The following is a 19,915-nucleotide window of genomic DNA, read 5'->3' on the forward strand; positions in this document are numbered from 1 at the left end:
TGTCTCTGTTCAGGGTGGAGAGGGCATTCGTGCATCCAGGCCCACTGTTCCCATCGGGACACCACATGAATTATGGTGAATACGAAGGAGGGTAGGGTTGGCCAAGTCTCTACTAGCAACCCATATTGAGCTGGCATGTGGATGGCTGCTGTAGGATCATCTGGATAGTATGAGCATGCAGGAGCTTCATTATGTGTCCAGCTAGACTCATTTTTGTCATTGGGGATAGCTGCATTTTTATGGCACAGCTCTTGTGCAATGTGTCTTAAGAGTGGTGTGTGGTGCAGATGTGTGTGGTTGGGTGGCCTTGCCATCATTTCTTTTTCATGAGCATGGAGTTTGATACGTACCAGTGTGCTCTGGCTTGTTTCCTGGTTTCGTAGAATTGGCGTGCATTCTGTCCTGTTGTCTGCTGGAGTTTATTTTCTCTGGCCTCAGTACCTTTTATTTGCAGGTTCATTGCTGCCCAGGCCTACCTGAGAGGTGCTTGAATAGCCCAATGTGAGTCATGGGTTTGGTGCCTGATCAAAGGTTTTTGGTTGTGTTGTTAATGGAGTATTTTCTGTTGGAGGTATTCGGGGCCTGTCTTGTGGAGGGCACATGAATCTGAAAGCGTCCCGTCGCCCAACAGGGAGCCAGTGGAGGACAGGGTGGGCGGGTGTTATGTGCTCTCTGGAGCCAAAGTTCAGGAAGAGCCTAGCTGCAGTGTTTTGGACCTTTTGGAGCTTTCTTAGTTGAAATGCAGGGCACCCAGGTAACAGGAATTGGCATAGTGAAGGCTGAAGAGGACGATGGCCATGATCGCAGTGACTCTGTGAGGTTACGAGAGGTAAGACAAGATACATCTGAGAATGCGGATGTGTAAATAGCAAGATTTGGGCACAGAGTTAATCTGGTGAGCGAGTGTCAGATCAGTGTCCATGGTGCATCCCAGGTCCTTTACTGCATTGGATGCGGCACAGGGAGGACCTAGGGAGGATGGGCAAGGGGTGGATTGGGGGAAGAGCGCCATCTTCCAGCAGATCATGATTTCTGTTTTTCCTGGGTTGAGGAGGAGGTAGTTGCGGGGAGGTCTGTATGATATATTTATATTTTATTTTATGTGTATCGTGCTCATACACAGGTGTCTCAGAGCTTGACGAGGCAAGGGAGGGGAAACAAGGCAGGATGAAACAACGATCTAACTAGGCCCAGAGACATTGAGAATGTGCAAGTGCAGGGGAGAGGGAAGGGGGATAGGTTGTGCGGCCAGCAGGTGGTAAGTGCGAGAATAAGGTGTAGACAACAGGTGTCTGATAAGTGCTGGAAGGGGACTGTAGGGTTGCAGATACAGACCCAAGTGCAGGGGCTGCCAGGAGGCAGTGTGGGTGTGTGGCAGAGAGGGAAGGGAACTGGGTGCGAAATCAGAGGGTAACCAGGTGCCCGGTGCCAAAGCAGACAGATCAGCAGCGGAGAGGAAGAGCGAAGGCAGAAGCAAAGAGGAAGGTCTCCTCAAGTTTCAGAGAGGCAGGGAGGCTGTTCCAAATGGGGGCCCCAGCCGAGTAAAGGGATCTACCCCCAACTTGTTGCTTGGAGAAGCGACTGACCCAAAGGGAATTGGAGGTGAAGGAGCGAAGAGCTCCAGTAGAAATGTATTTACTGAGGGAGAGTTGAAGGTATTCTGGACCCAGGCCCCAGAAAGCCTTGTGGACAATGCACAGGGACTTGAGTGTAATCCTTGCAGCCACTGGGAGCCAATAAAGAGATTTCAGGCTGGAGAGATACGATCCCAGGGCTTGAGGCCAAGGACAAGTCTTGCAGTCATGTTCTGGATGAGCTGTAGAGGACAGAGAGTGGTTGAAGGCAGATTTAGAAAGAGGCTGTTGCAATAGTCCAGCCTAGAGAGAACCAGAGCTCTGGAAACAGTGAGCTTCTGGGGGAAGGAGAGGAAAGGAAGAATACCTCTGAGGAGGTGTAGTTGGTAGTTAGACTTTTTGAGATGTCAGAGATGTGAGGAGAAAAGGAAAGCGTGGAGTCAAAGATGTTCTTAGCCTCGCAAATGGGACTAGGGAGAGGGCCAAAGGAGGCCGGCCTGAGAGTGACAGGAAAGGAAGGTGCAGGTGTGCCGATGAGGAGGATCTCTGTCTTACTGGCATTAAGGCAGAGGTAGTTGGTGATGCACCACTCCTGGATTGAAGACAGACAGTCAGAGATGAGAGAGGGAGAAGAGGTGGCAGAGGGGAGCCTGAAAACAAGTTGGATGTCATCTGCCTGGCATTAAAAATTTGAGCAGAGAGCAGCAATGCAGTGGGCGAGCAGTGCCAGGTATTGGATGAAGAGCCAGGGAGAGAGGTTAGACCCCTGTGGGACACCAAAGGTAGAAAGTTAGATAGAGGAAAAGAAGGACCCAAGAAATTTCACACGGAGGGATTCACAGTCTGTATTGCAGGCTTGTTGCTCAGAGTGTGAGATGGAGAGGTGTGATTTGTGGAGGATGACGATCCCGCCTGATCTGCAAGTTCTTATATGGGCGATGAGTGTGTAGCCTGGGGGGAATGCCTTGAGTGCGATGGGTCGGAAGTCATCAGAGAGCCAGGTTTCTGTGATGAAAGGGATGTCTGGACTTTCAGAGGAAATGAGGTTGTATATGTTGTCGCTTTTTGGCGACAGATCTGGTGTTAATGAGGATGCATGAGAGTAAGGAGCAGGAGCGCGTGTTGTTTGCCCCCGGAAAGGCGGGCTATGGAGTGATGGAGGGCAGGGAAGGGATCCCCTGGTGGGGCCCCCATTGGGTGGTGCAGTGTGAATAAGGGAGAGTGTAGGGAGTGGAAGAGAGGGTGGAAGTAGAAGGGGAGAGGTATTTAGGGGAGGGTGAGCTGTCTCTGATGTCAAGATGGGATGGGTAGGCTCTGAGTATTCTTTGAAGGTCAGAAAGAAGGGCTTGTGATGTATGGTTCCAAGGGAGGAGGATTGGAGTGGGAGAGGGGATAAAGGGAGAGTGTAAGATGGGATTGCATGTGTGGAGGGTAGGGGGGCAGGGGAAGGTGCAGGGTGGTGAATGGGGTCACTGAGGGGGGTTGTTGATGAAAAGGGTTTGGAAGAAAGGAAGGGTGTAAGTGTGATGCTGGAAATGGATTAGAGGGACATGTCCTTGTCCTGCACTCCTTTTATAATGTGTGTTCTGTGTTATTTTCTGCACAGGAGTCCATGTGGGACTCCTGGCGGTGCAGCTCTTCCTCTTTTTGGTTGTGGTGAACAGACCCTTGGATTACCCTTATGGCACCCATGGGTGGGGATAGAACCCTGTACCCCTAGTATATGTTTTTGGGCACCTGTGTGTGGCCCTAAGAGCAGGGTATGGACTAGTGGCAGCTCCATGCTAAATTTGACAGGCACTCTGAGTATCCTCCATTTTGGGATTTGCAGGCCCTGCCATTCGAATCAGCTGATTCCTAATAGGAGACAAGATGGCCCCTGTGGCCTCTTGCTTTCTATTACCTGTTACCTTGTTTTCCGAAAGTCCTGAGAAGCCCTGACTCTGTCCCTTCCACTGACTGACACAATGAGGATACAATGAAGGATACAGCCCTGCCTGAAACTGATATGAATGCAGTGTGGTGTGCTGAATGGCTGGGTGTTTGCCCCAATCCACATTCCTTGTTGAGAGTGTTTGGATGGAGAAGAAGGGCCTGGATGCACTGTGAGCTTGATTGGCTGTATGCCTGATTAATTCCCTTCTGAATGATTGGCTGCCTGAGCATGGCTCAGGAGTGTGAATGAGAGACAGAACAGTATATCTGGGGACCTCTTACTTACTGGAATCGTTCAGAAGCTGAAGTCGAAACCTGATGCTTAACATTGAAGCCCAGCTGGAAGAAGGCTTTGCTGCTGCTTTCCTTCAACGCAATCTGAAAGCGGTCGTGTCTCCAAGAACTGATCCAAGTGAGGACCTGGCTGGGAGACCTCTTCCCGAGCTACGAGGGAACATCGTATACCAGCTAACCTTCACCAAGGCACCCTAGAAGTCAGTCCTCTAAAAGGCTGCCGAGCGGAGACGGGGACTGCCGAGGAAGCTAAAGTGAAATGCCAGGACGTTGAGGCCATTGACGACCATCACCGACGACGGAGGTTCGGAGGACCGCTGTAATCTCATTGACTGGAGCCGCAACGCTCCATTGCCTAAGACACTTTGAAATCAAGGTCTCCCTTGCTCATCACCATCAACCACTTTGTCCCGCTGGAGAAAGCCGACGAACCGAGGAGAATCCACCAGTGGGTTTCCCGCCAACCGAAGTCCACAAAGACGCCGACAAAGATCCAAAAGCCAGCTGTGGTAGAGTCCACACCAACGCAGATGACCCAACGCCCATGCTGGGCCTAAGTTCTTCATTGACTCTGCTTTGCAGCAATGAACTCTCGACATCGAGGTGCACCACATGCCTCATCTTTGCAGGACGTCCACGACCGATCATCGACGAGCACCGCAAAGGCTGAAGCTGCTGCCTCAATGACATTGTTCACCTTTTCTTTGAGGAATCTCGATGACCCGTGGCTCCTGCGTTAAAGGGAGTTCACTCAAGAGGGATCCATTGACGAACCGTCGAAGAACTCTGCTAAGCCAGGTACATTGGGGTATTAGAACCTTTTTAGAAGGAACCAAGACTATCTTAAACAATATATGGACTGAGTTTGTTGATACACTCTATTTGCAGGTTGCCCAGGTGGGGGGGGGTGTCTTCACACAGAACTGTGTCTCGTGGTAGGGACTCAGTATTCTGCCATTTGTTTAACCCAACCTGTCTTCCTTCCTATGTCTATTGTTGATTCATTTTACTATCTGATTTGTATGTCATTGAGACTGTCAGCAGTTGGTGTATTTTAATGGAATCAAGAGTTAACAGTGGTACCACATAGACATTGTACATATTTATCATTTTAATATTGCCAAAGCACAAAGTGCGTTATTGATTTTGTATATATTCTGAACCTTATTTATATAAAGAACTTTGTTATCACTAACATAGTGTGTGGACATTCCTTTGTGGGGGCTTGGGGACTACACTGTACTAAAGAACCAATCTGCATCTCCTCCTGAGAGCCTAAGCTTTGATTTCTCGACCTTCGTTACCATACAGAGTATCTTGGCTGGGGTGCTCTGTGCTTCTACCCTGCCATATAGAGGGCAGGAATACAGATTCCCACCTCCAGTCTTTACAGTAAGATCTTACATGAAGCTGGGTTGCTGATTTCCAGGGGATTGTCGAGAGGGCTGAAGGGGGTTAGTGCTGAAGGAGTTGAACGAATTGTTGAAGATGGATATCACTGGGTTGGGAGAGGTGGCGGAAGTCCTAATGGTCTAGCTGAGGGGTGCATGCAGGGAACTATGGGAGAGATAGGGAGAGGTGTGCAGAGATTAGAGGGTTTGGGTGTTTCAAATTCTGTGTTTGAGGGGGTTCTTTGGTACCTGTGGCGTGTGTGTGAAGGTCAGCAGGGCGGCTCAGGAAGGGGTATTGGTAAGGGAAGCATGAGTGGTGCTAAGGGATGCAAAGACTGAGGAGAGAAAGGGTTGGGGAGGGTGGTCACAAGGGTGTTAGAGGGCAGTGTGGGGCGGTTAGGGCTAAGCCTTGTGAGGGGGCAGAGGGAGGTGTCTCAGCTGGGCAGTTCTACCCCATAGGCTGGATGTGTGGAGGGTACAGGGGTCCACAGAGCAGTTGGCCATATTTTTGGTGCACCAAATTGCCTCTGTGATCTGGAGTTGGTTTTCATGGTGGATAGCATGCTGCGTCTGCTCTGGTGGCTAGAAAGGCTAATGGGGGGTGGGGCCTGCCCCACTATCAGTGTACTCCAAAGAGGCTAGATTAGGGAAGAAGACGAAGCTTGGGGCAGTGCTGTAATCAAGTTTATGGCTACAAGGAGGTTCAATGCAATGGCTATTCTCAGAATGCAACTAGATTTAACACAGTAGTGAACTCGAAGCGCTGCTAGCGTGGGAGCGCTGGAGGAGTCCAACTACAGCTAGAGTTAAACAGTGGCTGCACTCAGAATGCAGCTAGGTCCAATGCAGCTCAGTGGCAATTGAATTCAACAAAGTGTCACAGTTCAAGCACCACTAGACATAAAGCAGATGCTACCCTCAAATTACAGCAAGCTTCAGTGCAGGGGCTATACTCAAAGAGAACTAAAAATAACACAGTGGCAGATTCAAAGTTCAGCTGAATTCTTTGCAGCTATGTTCAACACAGTGGCTATACTAAAAGAATCAGTTACTTTTTTTATACAGTGGCTATTGTAAGGGTGCAGAAGTAGACTCAGGACACAAAGGTGTCATTCTTGTTAGTATAGACTTGTATTGGACTGAAAATGAGTAAGATCCCTACCTGTCCCTATGACTAAGAACGGTTTCCCTGCCTCAACCAAAACTAAGGATAATGTCAGAATGCCCATCAAAAGTATATAGTCCACTGTCCTGTGTCTTGTGTGAACACCGGTCCCCACCAAAGGCCCACTCCAGGACCCGTGGCTTTTGTCCAGTCCCTCACTTCCCCCTGCGACTTGATTACATCGGGTCGCATTGCTGGGTGCTTCTCCGATGTGGCGATCCCACGTGTCTGCAGACTATCAACTCACCCTCCGGTAAGGCTACTTGGGCTCTGAACCACTTTAGAGCGTTCTCCTCACTCTGATTTATTCTGTTTGTTCACTTTGCCTTCATTTGTTTCATATTTGTTTCTGTGCACAACAGTGCCCGCACCTCTGCATCAGAGGCACATTGTGATCACCGGAACCCTTGACCATCCAAGATGGACGACACCCGCACGAGTACTGGAGTTCTCCGTGCCCTCACTTGCAGGCCCGGGGGATTGGCTGCCTCTCTCTACAACTAGCCAATTGGGGTCACTGCTGCAATTGCTTCAAGCTTAAGAGCATGATTCGCCAGTCCCAAGGAACTTTTTGCTTTACACCAAGGTATCTAAATTCAGTAACCTCCTCCATTCTGTTTCTATTTATATACCACATGAAATTAGGCCTACCTGAAAGAATCCTACGTCGCTTCATAACAAGGATCTTTGACTTAGGCATATTTATGTCCAAGTCCCCATAGTAATCAGCCACAGTATGTAATTACTTTTTGAGGCCCACTGCAGTACTATCCATAAGGACAAGATTGTCCGCATATAATAGGTAATGCAGCTTCAGGGAGCCCAGTCTGGGGGGATTATAAAGAATACATGGAAAGGGAGCTAACACACATCCCGGTCGTAAACACTGCTCAACAAGGATCCAGCCCGAGAACGATCCCCTTTGATCCAGCGTGACTTTAAGTCTAATGTCTGAATGTAGGTGTTCCAGAATATTAACCAACGGTTCCGGACAGCCCCACTCCCTCATCATCTTCCACAAACAAGAGCTATCTACACAGTCGAAAGCCTTTGAAATGTCAAGAAAGCCAAGTAGAGGCTACGTTTGGTTTGGACTGCCTGGTTTGACAAAAGCTTTATCAACAAGCATTTCAAAGAAGTGCCTATGCCCTTGCGGAAGCCTGACTGGTTTAGGTCATATCTGCCAGATTCCTCAGCCGACGTTCAAGGGCCTGCAAAATAAAGTGTGAGAAGATTTTGTAGGAGGCATCAAGAAGGGAGATAGGTCTCCCTTCTTGAAGATCACAACAACTATCTCCTCCTTCCATGTGGAGGAAAACTGATGAGTAGCCAGGATTTTCTGAAATAGCATCAGTAAAACTGAGTAAAGTCATGAAAGCTTTTGTTCAAAATGTAATTTTTGAATATGTTAATACGTGATGATGTATTTGGGCAATATTAGGGATGATCCAAATCCTATATGAACGAAGGTGGGGTTTTAGAGTGCCCAATTGCAAATCGGGTTGATTCGGTCTTCTGTCTTCTTGCTGTCACCAATTGTTTCCTCTATGGGGGCTCTGGCCTCCTCAGCGGCTGGCAGAGCGGCCCCTGCTTCTGTCAGTCCTGACGAATACCAGGGGTGTGAACACTCTTTTTAACGATGTCTGGCCTTTGTCCAGAGCAGCAAAGGTGAAAAATTCTGGGGACGTCTTTGACGAAAGCTTCTCCAAACAAAACCCCTTTAGCTGCTGCAGCAGCCTCAGAGGATGCCAACTCCCTGAGTTTCAGGTCGATCTTTAGTAAATGTGATCGTCTCTACTCCGCTGTTATCGCATAGTTGGTTTTACCTGCAAGGCTAACCGCTCTTCATGCCCAACCAGCCAGAATATGCACATCAATAAGCATGCCCTCTTTGGCCTCTTCCACCATTTGGAAGATCTTGTCCAATGGACCTATGGAATCAGGGAGCATGTCCTTGCACGCTATCCATGAGCGGCGAGTGCCCTTTTTCAGCTCCTTGGTGCACTTCGCAATGAATGTAAACATACGGGGGTCCACCTCCAGAGTGTCCGCTACTTTATTCGGCAGAGAAGGTCTGGGACATTCTGCCTTCAATTAGCTCCTCACCTCCTCAGTACCTTGTGGCCTTAACCGGGGGCTTCCCCTCCTAGGATCTCGGGTGGAGTAGCAGGTCTGGATGAAAGGGATCAACCAGGGAACTATCTCTGCATTTCTAGATGCTCTTATTGTGCCTTTTGCATGGTTCTCCCTCCTGAGGAGTGGCTGAGCTCAAAGAAAGGTGAGAACTCTCAGTGCTGCTGGAATCCCATTCAGTGCCCTATTGGTCTTCCTCTGGGCTAGAGGGTATGTCACCTTGCCCCTTCCATCACGCCTTTCCCTTAGCATGCTTCTCTTTTGTGTGTCCTTTGCGTGATACAGACAGTGGTTCGCCACTGGCCTTATGTTCCTCCTGCCATTGCCTCTTACGGGCTCTGGGCCTCATAGCTTTTAGGCCTTGCGCAAAGGCGACCCAGCCCATGAGAAAGTCCATTTTATGGGATAACGGCCCTAGGCTGGTTTCTCCCTCAGCTGTCCCAGAGAGGGGTCCTGCAGAATTTTTGAAGGCCCTTCTCTGCTTTACTCGCTGTCAGAGGATTCTCCTCCCACCCAGGCCATATTGTGTAATGCACAGGAGACGGACATCTAACTGCCACAAGGTGACTCACAGGTTTAATTGCGGCCTGTACCCGTGCTTCCACCTCTATTGATATAATCATACCTCTCAAATCACACCCTTTTGGTGGGTGTCCCCCGGCCTGCAGGCAGCTCTCTCACCCGGAAAGCCCCCTACCAGCTCATAAAAGTCAATGGGCTTTCACACGCCAAAAACAAAGTCCGGTGTTTTCACCCACCCTGAGGCCATAAAATGTTGAGAGCTATGTATAATATATTATAGCCCTGTGTTGAGCAATGCTTGTGTGCTGTACCAACCTCAGGAATTCTTGAGTCTGCCACATTCCACTTAGTGAGGTGCTCTCTCACTGTTCAATGTGGGGAGCGCCCATACACTGCTTACCACGTGGAGTGCTGTAAGTACACTCGGAACTGCCTATCAGTGACCTCAGTGCAATCGACACTGCTAGTGCAGTATATTTTTGCAGCCACTAGGTGGCATTGTCACAGGGACATGGAGTTCCCTTTCATTGTGGCCGTTGCCGAATAACTTCAACGCAGATGGTCCACTGTATGTAACGATCAACCGGCTCCCTAACTGGACACAGGAAGACAAAACTGCGATGTCCAGAACTGTCAAGAGTTCCGAATGCATAACCGTTTCACTTCCCTGTCAGTCGTTGTTCCACAGCTATGTGCTGCCTCCTGTAAACATACCACTAACCAAGAACAAGAAAAGGTTCTCTACAAACCTAACTATGTGTACCCTACACTCTAAAGTAACTGTTATGCTCACCTGGTATCCACAGGGACGCCACCAAGCCGGGTTACTCGCTGGTATGCTTCTCAGCTTTGCCCTGATGTGGTCTGCGGGGAAGGTTCTGCCTGAAAATACAGGAGGACTGTGTTCAAGACTGACTGACTGGGGTAAGTATCCTCCCTCCACCCCCGTATGATTTCAGTCCCTCTGAAGCCCTCTCCTCACCTTGTGGTAGAATTAGGCGTGCTCTCCATCCTGCCTTCTTTGCAGGGGCGCGTTGTCCTTCATGGGGGAGTACGGTCCAGAGTACGGTCCAGTTACTTCACTGACGCAGGCCCATTTGATATTGTTCAGGTAGGTCTTATTGCTGTTCTTTAGTTTTGTTGCTATCCTGCATGCCTTTCTTTGTTTAAAATGTCTATTTTTTCTCCCTTAGGTATGCAGAGCTTCAGCGCGGTGAACTGGCTCGGTTGAGCCCCACTGGTAAGTGATGGCGCATTAAGAGCACTATGGTGCGGTAAGTAAGCGCTATGCGCAGCGCTGCAAAGTCTTGCCTTTGCTAACCTGTGTTTTCCTTCCTTGTAAGTCGTGGTCTTCTTCAGCGCAAGTGGAATGTCCGGAGTGGTGCCAGCCGAGAGGCTACCAGCGAGGTAAGCCTTTTGAGCAGTTCGTAATTTGTAAATGTCTCTACTGCTTTCTTTAATGTTGCCTCTATCTTCCTCTGTCAGGTCGTTCTGTCCGGGAGGCGTGCAGATTCGAGGAAGCTGTTCTCAGTAGCTACGAGGGTTTAAAGATGATGACTGCAGGCAAGATGCTGCTGCTAATGATGTTCCATTTGTCTCTTTGCAGGTTCTGCTTCTCCGAGGTTCGAGGGAATAGCTGGACACGGTGAGAGTCACGTTGCAAGCTGCAAAGTAACGCGAAGCGTGTTGTCTTGCTCGGGTGTGGTTTAAATAGCCCCAACAAAATAGTCAAGGTAAAGTAGTCCCTAGGCTACCACACCCAAAACACTAGACCGCATAGCTTGGTTCCTAGGAACCAAGCTATGTGGATGCCTCCATGTTGGCTGACAATACAATAAAGTAGTTCCCAAGCACATTGTTTTTCATAGTGTATGAGCCTGGCGCCATAGGCGCCAGGACTGGCCCCATGAGGGCATTTGTGAAGAGGATGCCAGGCTCTAGAGGCCCGAGTCCTGACTCCACCTGGCCAATGGATTTGCCAGAGGGGGTTTTGGGCAAGGGTCGTGAAAGCCCCCTGCCCCCCAAAGCCCCTCCCATGGTGTTCCTTCTGTCTGGTCCACGTTTGGTTGGGAAGTTCCGATGGAATTTCCTGATTAGACTTGGTGCGTGGATATTCTCACTGGGCTCCCAGGATCTATCTTGTGCTCCAAATCCTTTCCAATCGACGAGATAATATAGCTTGGTCCTAGAGTATTTAGAGTCCAAGATATCTTTGACTTTAAATTCTGGTTCTCCGTCAACAAGTATGGGCTTAGGTGGTGTACCAATCCGTGTGCCGGGTTGCATTGGTTTCAGGAGGGACACATGGAATACTGTGTGGATTTGTAGATTAGGTGGTAAATCCAGTTTCACGGCTGCTGGGTTGATAATTGCCTTAATGGTATAGGGTCCTAAGAATCTGGGATGAAAGGTCCGGGTTCCCTTGATGGGTACGAATTTAGCGGCTAACCAAACTTTGTTTCCTACTTGATAATCAGGGGAATTTTTCCGGTGTTGGTCGGCGAATCTCTTTTGTTTTTCGTTGGCATGAATAAGGTGTTCCTAAGCCCTTTTGAAAGCCTGAGTAATGGTTGTGTGTAGAGTCTTTACCGCTGGCATTTCCAAACTGGCTGGAAGGTCTAGTTCTGAGGTATGTGGATGTCTGCCATAAAGGGTATAGTAGGGCGTTTGTCCCGTGCTTGAATGCAAAGAATTGTTATATGCATATTCGGCTATCCATAGTAGGTCTTTCCAATTCCTTTGTTCGTGGTGCAGCATGCACTGTAAATATTGCTTGAGTGTCTGATTGGTTCTCTCGGTTTGGCCGCCCGTTTGGGGATGGTGACTGGTAGATAGCCGAACATTGATCTGCGCCATTGCACACATTTTTTCCAGAAGTTTGAAACAAACTGGCTGCCTCGATCAGAGACCAGAACCGAAGGGAAGCCATGTAGCTTAACCACCCCCTCCAGGAACACTTTTGCTAAAGTGGTTGCGTCTGGGAGGCCTTTGAGATGAATAAAATGGGCCCTCTTCGAGAATAAGTCCACAACTACAAGGATGGTGTTGAACCCTTGGATTGGAGGTAGATTAGTAATGAAGTCAAGGGAAAGAGTGTGCCATGGAACTGGAGGAATGTCCAATGGTTGTAGGAGACCAGATGGTTATTGTTTCTGTGATTTATTTTGTGCGCAGACACCGCAGGACTGAATATACTGAATGATGTCCTTACGCCAGGTGGGCCACCAAAAGTTCTCTTTCACCTTAGCTAGGGTTTTGGCGATCCCAGGATGCCCTTCGATCAGTGAATCATGATAGTTTGAAATAATATGATGTTGTAATTCCTTCTTTGGTACATATAGGCGATCCCTAAAAAAGGGCAGATGGTCCTTGATGGTATATTGTTCTCCTTGAGTTTGCCATGCGAGGTAGGCATCAGGATTCATTGTCCGTTGGATTTCTTTTCATGGTTCTGTTTGTTTGTGTTAAGGCTGTCGTGATACCCAAGAGTTTTTCTTCAGGTATAATAGGTACTTGGTCTGGAGTTGTATATACTATTCCATCTATGCCCATGCGAGATAAGGCATTCGCCTTTCCGTTTCTGACTCCTGGTCGAAATGTGATTACATAATCATATTCAGCGAAGAAAAGGGCCCACCGTAATTGGCGCGAGGACTGGGCCTTGGCTGTTTTGGGATATTGCAAGTTTCGATGGTCTGTGATGACTGTAATGGTGTGTCTGGCCCCCAGAAGGTAGTGCCTCCAGGCTCTAAAGGCGGATGTGATAGCCAGGAGTTCCTTGTCCGTGATGGCATAATTAATCTCTGGAGTTGAGAAACCTTTCGACCAGAAGGCCACAGGATGTAGCTGGCCGGTTTCCGGGTCTCTCTGTGAAAGGACTGCCCCCATTGCGAGACTGGACGCCTCAGTTTCCACGACATAAGGGAGGTCTGGACGAGGATGTTGCAGGATTGGAGCGGAGGTAAAGCTTCGTTTAAGTTCCTGAAAGGCTTCTTCTGCTTCTTCGGTCCAAGCAAACTTTTTATTGTTTTTTCGTAATAGTACTGTGATTGGGTGTACAACCTGAGAGAAGTCTTGGATGAACCGGCGGTAGAAGTTCGCAAAGCACAGCATGCTTTGTACCCCTTTCAGAGACGTCGGTGAAGGTCATTTCAGAATGGCATCTACCTTGTGCACGTCCATTCTGATGCCTCCTGGAGTGAGGATAAAACCAAGAAATTGTACTTCGGTGACGTGAAAAAAACATTTTTCAAGCTTTGCAAACAAGCGATGTTGACGGAGCTTGGTGAGGAATGAACGAAAGTGCCTGACATGATCTTGTTCCGTCCGAGGCTGAGTATACTAAGATGTCGTCTATGTACACTAAAGCGCACACATCAATTAACCCCCTTAAGACGTCATTCATGAAATACTGGAATGCCAGAGGAGCGTTGCATAACCCGAAGGGCATGACTTGATATTCAAACAAGCCGTACTTAGTACGGAAGGCGGTTTTCCATTCATCTCCTTTTCTGACTCGGACCAGGTGGTACGCTCCTCGAAGGTCCAATTTGGTATAAATCTGGGCATCTTTAACTTGGTCTAGCATCTCAGGGATAAGTGGCAAGGGGTAGCAGTTCTTCACGGTGATCTGGTTCAATGCGCAGTAATCAATACAGGTTCTCAAGTCTCCTTCCTTTTTCGGTACGAAGAACAAAGGACTGACTGCAGGGGACTTTGAAGGACGGATAAATCCGTTTGCAAGGTACTGGTCTAAATAGGATTTCAAATGAAGATTTTCTGGTTCTGTGAGAGCGTAGATCCTGCTGCAAGGGATTTGTGCACCAGGAACAAGGTCGATCTGACAGTCATAGGGCCTGTGCGGCGGCAATGTATTGGCTTGGTCCTTGCGGAAAACATCCTGGAAATCATGGTATTCACTTGGCAAGGTATTAGTTGCTCCCAGGGTTGATACTGTCGCTCCGGGAGTCATGGGGATACAGACATCGGGTTTCTCCTCTTGGTAATAGCAGGCAGGGGAGCAGTCACCTGGGAAGGTTAATTTTCGTGCCCGCAAGTCTATCAAAGGGTTGTGAGCAACCAACCATGGCATCCCTATTAATAGCCTGAACTGAGGTGCCTTGATGAGATCGAATGAAATAGACTCCCGATGTCCGTCCTGGCACAGCAAGGTTACCCTGGCTGTGCACTGGGTTACTGGTCCGGAAGCGATTTCTGTCCCATCCACGGTGGTTACCTTGTCCATAGTTGGCTTAGAACACAAAGGAAGCCCCATCTCTGCTGCCAGTTCTTGATCAATATAATTTGCAACTGCTCCGCTATCGATGTATGCTTCAACGGCATGCATTCTTGACGACTGTTGGTGGTTAATTAAGATCACTGGTATTGCAAAGTGCAAGGTCAGCAACTCTTTCTTCTCACTCAACAAACTGACCTCTACGTTTGTCGAGCTTGCTAGTTTTCCGATTCCTTAGCTTCATCCTTCTCTCTAGCCCCGACTGTTCTTCTTTGGGGTTTTACTGGACAGTCCTTCAGGAAATGTCCTGATTTCCCACAATACAAACAAACCTGTTGTTGTCTTCTTTTGTCCCGCTCTTGTTTTGTTAATGGAGGCCGTATCCCTCCAATCTGCGTGGGTTCTGCAGCATTTTCAGGTACACGGGGTGTGTATTCCCTTGGTCAAACATACACGGTCTGAGGGTCGTCTTAGACCGGTATGCCTTTCGGTCCTGCAACCGGTGGTCTAGCTGCACGACCAGATTTATGAATTCTGCACAGTCTCTGGGTGGATCAACCACCTGGGCTAAAACGTCCTTTAATTCGCCTCGTAAGCCTCGATGGAATAACGTGGTTCTTTTGTTTTCTGGCCACCTAGCTTCAGCAACCAGTCTGTTGAAGGTAGCAATGTATGTTAACAAGTCCTGATTCCCCTGTCGGAGGGACAAGAGTTCATTGTCTACTGCTTATTCCTGGGTATGGCGAGCAAAAAGTTTTTCCATTTCGCTCTGGAACCCCCCAAAGTCATGTAATAGAGGATCGTCATGGGTTACCAACGGCACCGACCAATCTGCTACACTACCACTCAGGTATGATAAGACAAAAGCTACCCGAGCTAGGTCATTTGGAAATGCTCCAGGCCTACAAAGAAAATTAAGGCGGCCCTGATTGATGAATGCCGCATACTTCCGTGGGTCGCCTGAGAACCTTTCTGGTGGTGCCAGGGACACTGTTCCAGGTAACGTGATCTGTACCGGAGTGGGTGGTATGGCGGGGTTTTGCATCGTTGGATTGCTTCCAGGTAGAGGCGTCTGTCCTGCCTGTGATTGCAAGTATTGCCTGCTAATCTCTTCAGTGCATTCTTTGGTCCCTATTAGGTCTCTCCGGAGGGCATTAGTCTCTTGTCGGGCAGAATGAACCTCAGCACGAAGCTCTCCTAGTAATTGGGACAATTGGTCCATTTCTAATGTCTCCGTGGCGCCTAGGTGGATTTGTTATGGTAGGCTTTGCGTTCTGTTACGCTCACCTGGTATCCACAGGGACGCCACCCAGCCAGGTTACTCGCTGGTATGCTTCTCAGCTTTGCCCTGATGCGGTCTGCGGGGAAAGTTCTGCCTGAAAATACAGGAGGACTGTGTTCAAGACTGACCGGCTGGGGTAAGTATCCTCCCTCCACCTCCGTATGATTTCAGTCCCACTGGCACCCTCTCCTCACCTTGTGGTAGAATTAGGCATGCTCTCCGTCCTGGCTTCTTTGCAGGGGCGCGTTGTCCTTCATGGGCGAATGCGGTCCAGTTACTTCACTGACGCCGGCCCGTTTGATATTGTTCAGGTAGGTCTTATTGCTGTTCTTTAGTTTTGTTGCTATCCTGTATGCCTTTCTTTGTTTAAAATGTCTCTTTTTTCTCCCTTAGGTATGCGGAGCTTCAGCGCGGCGAACTGTCTTGGTTGAGCCCCGCTGGTAAATGATGGCGATTTAAGAGCGCTATGATGCGGTAAGTAAGCGCTATGCGCAGCGCTGCAAAGTCTTGCCTTTGCTAACCTGTGTTTTCCTTCCTTGTAGGTCGCGGTGTTCTTCAGCGCAAGTGGAATGTCCCGAGTGGTGCCAGCCGAGAGGCGACCTGCCAGGTAAGCCTTTTGAGCAGTTCGAAATTTGTAAATCTCTCTACTGCTTTCTTTAATGTTGCCTCTATCTTCCTCTTTCAGGTCGTTCTGTCTGGGATGCGTGCAGATTCGAGGAAGCTGTTCTCAGTAGCTGCGAGGGTTTAAAGATGAAGACTGCAGGTAAGATGCTGCTGCTCATGATGTTCCTTTTGTCTCCTTGCAGGTTCTGCTTCTCCGAGGTTCGAGGGAATAGCTGGACACGGTGAGCGTCACGTTGCAAGCTGCAAAGTAACGTGAAGCGTGTTGTCTTGCTCGGGTGTGGTTTAAATAGCCCCAACAAAATAGTCCAGGTAAAGTAGTCCCTGGCTACCACACCCAAAACACTAGACCGCATAGCTTGGTTCTTAGGAACCAAGCTATGTGGATGCCTCCATGTTGGCTGAGAATACAATAAAGTAGTTCCCAAGCACATTGTTTTTCATGGTGTATGAGCCTGGCGCCATAGGCGCCAGGACTGGCCCCATGAGGGCTTTTGAAGAGGATGCCAGGCTCTAGAGGCCCGAGTCCTGACTCCACCAGGCCAATGGGTTTGCCAGAGGGGGTTTTGGGCGAGGGTCGTGACAGTAACGCTGTAAGCCAGTCAATCAGTCACACACAAAACAATCAAAATAGTACTTATCTGCTACTCGAACAGAAAATAAAGGGGATAGGACCGTAACGTCATCATTGGCGGACTAGGAGACATGTCATGCCTGAGGTCAATAGTTTCAAACTGCAAAGACTACATTGTCACAGAAAATGGTGGTTTTCTTTGAGTTGTGCTGAATGTTTTTTTCTTTGTTAATATTGCTGCTTGAGTTTTAATGAAGAAGATTACGCATAATACGAGCCTCTGGTCTTGACATGGAATACATGGCTATGATGCAGTAGGTTCAGGGTTCGAGTGCACCGGCAGGATAATCTTTTTAAAATTTAATTTATAATATCCCACAACAGTTCTGATGGTATTTTTCACTTTTTTAATGTCTTTGAAGTTATTTAAACAGTACATTTTACATCAGCTAGTCAGCTAGTCCCCAGATTGGTGACATGCTGTGGCATGCTTGTGTTGTAAGTGATTTAAACCATTTAATTGCTGAAAGTTATTTAATATAAGATAAGAAGATAAGAGGAGAGATGCCTGTTGTGCTATTTGAAGCAAGGAAAATACTGATTTCAAGGTGATATGAAGAGAAATCTAGGTGGCATGACACAGTATGGAACACATTGGGGGTTATTACGAGGTTGGAGGTAAGGGAAAAACAATGCAGGTAAAGGATTACCGGCATCGTTTACCGCTCCAGGCTATTATGACCCGCCAACCCGCTATTAGCGGCACCGTAAATAACAGTGCCTCTAAAAGCGGCATGGGCGCGGGCACGCGACCCTTCATGCCGGCAATACCGGCATGGCATAAACAGGAGAACATCACAAGTCAGACGGACATGCAAATAACGGCCTACTGAAGCCCGAAAAGTACCTTACCGGCATGGAGTAAATACCGGCATCGCGGACCACCCATAAACGGCCATGTGCAGTGTTCCCAACTGCCACAGGTACACACAATCAGCTCAGGTGGAGGCAATATAGACTGGGCCAGCACAAAAGGAGCACACCCCACCCATTCCCACACCCAGTCACACACCAAAATGATTCCAATACTACTAGCAATGCTGAGGCTGGAGGACATGATTGCAGTGGAACTCCAGCAACAACAACAGGCATCACAGGGGAGACGCAGGAGGAGAAGGAGGGTGAGGCAGGCCCAGCATGCCCCACCAGTGCAGCCAGTGGTACCACGCAGGCAGCCCCCAATCCCTCGCATCAGAGCCAGTCCATTCAACGTAACCCCTGAGCAGATCCACCATTGTGGACATGATACATGACGACATTGTCAGCCTGATTGAAATACGCACCGCCATCCCACCTCTACTGAAAGTAGTGTCTGTGCTCCACTTCCTGGCCACAGGTACCTACCAGCACACAGTGGGGAACATGCATGGTATATCACAACCATTATTCTCACGTACGCTGAACCAAGTGCTTGATGCCCTCCTGAAGCACACAGGCAACCACATTTTCCTACCACGGACAGCCCAGGAGATCTCCAACACCAAAGTTGGTTTCCATTCACTGGCCGGCATCCCTGGTTGCATTGGCGCCATCGACTGCACCCATGTTGAATTGGTGGTCCCACATGCCATGGAGGTAGTGTACCGCAACCGTAAATTATACCACTCCATCAACGTGCAAATGGTATGTGACTCAAACAAGATCATCACACATTGTTGTGCCCGATTCCCCGGATCAACCCATGATTCAATGGTCATGCGGAACTCCACGATACCACGCTACATGGAGCGACATGCAGGGCAGAGATCCTGGCTCCTGGCTTCTCGGTGAGTTGCATGTCAGGCTCATGGAAATGCAATGTGGGTAGGTTATTGGGGGGAGAGATGCATACTTCACCTGGCTGAGATGGGGGGGAGAGATGCATACTTCACCTGGCTGAGATGGTGGGGGGGGAGATGCATACTTCACCTGGCTGAGATGGGGGAGAGAGAGATGCCTACTTCACCTGGCTGAGATGGGGGGGAGAGATGCATACTTCACCTGGCTGAGATGGGGGAGAGATACATACTTCACCTGGCTGAGATGGGGATGGGATGCATACTTCACCTGGCTGAGAGTACCTGAGAGGATGTACCATGCCTATTGTCATAAAGCCCCAACCTGTTAAGAGACACACTGTGGCCAGCACTGTTCCAGGGGCATATTTATCCAGCAGATGCCACCTCTGTCCCTCCAGTAGGATCATCAGGTGGGGGAAGATGGAATCTGCTGGACGGAAACCTGCATTGCAGCAAATGGGGGCCAGAAACTACATTGCCCAGCATCCTGAGCGCCTCCAGCTGTCCTCACTCACCCAAAGCAACAGGATCAGGCACACAGAGCCTGCAAACCCGTTTGGGAACGCCCTCGCCAACGCATCAGCGTCTACGCATGCGCGAACACGGGACGTTTGTTCGCGCTCTGATGTTCCTCCGGGCGGGCGGACGCATTCCCTGAAGCTCCAGTTTGGCAGAAACCTCTTGCGGAGCCGCGCCTCGCCTAAAGATTACATCTTAGGCCCTGCGATACTAAAGATAAGTGTTTATCTAGTGTGAAAGCTGATTCGGAAGCAGCGAGTGAAAGCGTGCTTGTTGTTGACATTACGAGAACAGCTGAGTCGTGTTGAAGCACGGGGGCATTGTTGTAAAGTGCTTTGGAACAAAAAATTCTCACGCAGCAGCGCATAACCTTAACCCTGTGTGGAAACTAATAACGCATGTCAGCGGTAATGCACGGCATGCAGAAAAACTAATCCCAGTGTATTAACCCTTCTAAACATGTTACGCTTTGGGCACGTACTAATGGTGTTTTCCTCTGACAGACGCTGTGTGTTTTCTGTTCTCTCCGGACACCGCTGAAACCGGGTTTGGGCACCGGACTTCAAGGCAAAAGCCAAAGCTAAGTGTTGCTTGTTTATTTAGCACGCAAGTGCATTCCACGTTGGGAGAATCATAGCAGAGGGGTTGGTGAAAACAGCAAATGTGTTTGCACTGTTACTGGGAATCCAGTTTCTCGTTTTCTATGTACCAATTGTTCAGAGTGTGATACTGTTGGGGGTCTGGTGTTTATTGCTAACCTGTCTCCCATTCTTCTGCTCAAGTGTGATACCTAGGTAGGGTGTTTCTTGACAAATGCTCTAAGCTCCTGAA

Source organism: Ambystoma mexicanum, chromosome 7q, assembly GCF_040938575.1.
Source record: "Ambystoma mexicanum isolate Mex_15411 chromosome 7q, UKY_AmexF1_1, whole genome shotgun sequence".
Lineage (NCBI taxonomy): Eukaryota > Metazoa > Chordata > Amphibia > Caudata > Ambystomatidae > Ambystoma > Ambystoma mexicanum.